This window comes from Cydia strobilella, chromosome 25 (genome assembly GCF_947568885.1).
Source record: "Cydia strobilella chromosome 25, ilCydStro3.1, whole genome shotgun sequence".
Taxonomy (NCBI): Eukaryota; Metazoa; Arthropoda; class Insecta; order Lepidoptera; family Tortricidae; genus Cydia; species Cydia strobilella.
The window spans coordinates 7849531-7850304 of NC_086065.1; the positions used below are offsets into that span (position 1 = coordinate 7849531).

The 774-nt window shown below is 41.3% G+C and overlaps 1 non-coding gene across 1 annotated transcript; it reads left to right on the forward strand.

The window, feature by feature from the left end:
• Positions 1 to 407: 407 nt before the first annotated feature.
• Positions 408 to 479, forward strand: Trnas-gga (transfer RNA serine (anticodon GGA)). Its single transcript has one exon. It is a non-coding gene; the product is annotated as a tRNA-Ser (tRNA).
• The last annotated feature ends 295 nt before the right edge of the window (positions 480 to 774 follow it).

Genomic DNA, 774 nt, shown 5'->3' on the forward strand with positions numbered 1-774 from the left:
AGTCTTGAAGCAGATGACTCAAAGGACTCGAGTCCCAACCAACACTAATTGAAAGTCATAATGTAATGATTGTCATATTATCATTAGTCATAATTTTGTTTTTCTCAGAAACGCGTAACTTTTCAGGATTGCCATAAAACAAACCTAACCTAACCTATAGGATAACCCGAGAAAAATCCTGAAAAGTTAACGGTTTCGGAACTATGACTAATGATAATGATAAAATGACAATCATTACATTATGACTTTCAATAATTATGTCAAACAAAGGGACCCCTTTCTTATGATATGGGCTAACAATTACCTACCGTCGTCTGGGCACTTGCAAAACTAGAGGGACTGCTCTTTTCTCCCTATTTTCTTTCTTTTTTTTTGTTTTCTTGTGAAATTGGGACGGGTTCCGCCGTGGCGGGGTGGCCTAGGGGTTTAGGCGTTAGCCCGGATTGCTAAAGACGCCGGTTCGAATCCGGCCTTCACCACTGGAGGGCTTCGTCACTTTTTCTTTAATATAATTATGGCATCTATTTCAGTTTATAGTATGATCTTTTCTTGAAGGTTGTATCGCTGTTATCGGTCCGGAAATACTGCTGGCGACAGTTCAGACAGACAGTTTAGCTGTGCGAGGCAGGAAGTTTCTGGAGAAACGCACAGTTGATGACTGCCAGCTATATAAGTGGTGAAGAAGGAATTTTTGTCGCGTAGTGCAATGGCGGAAAGAAGTGGCAGGGATAATTCCGATCAATTCCTCGATGCGGGGAGTGTTTATATGCGTAT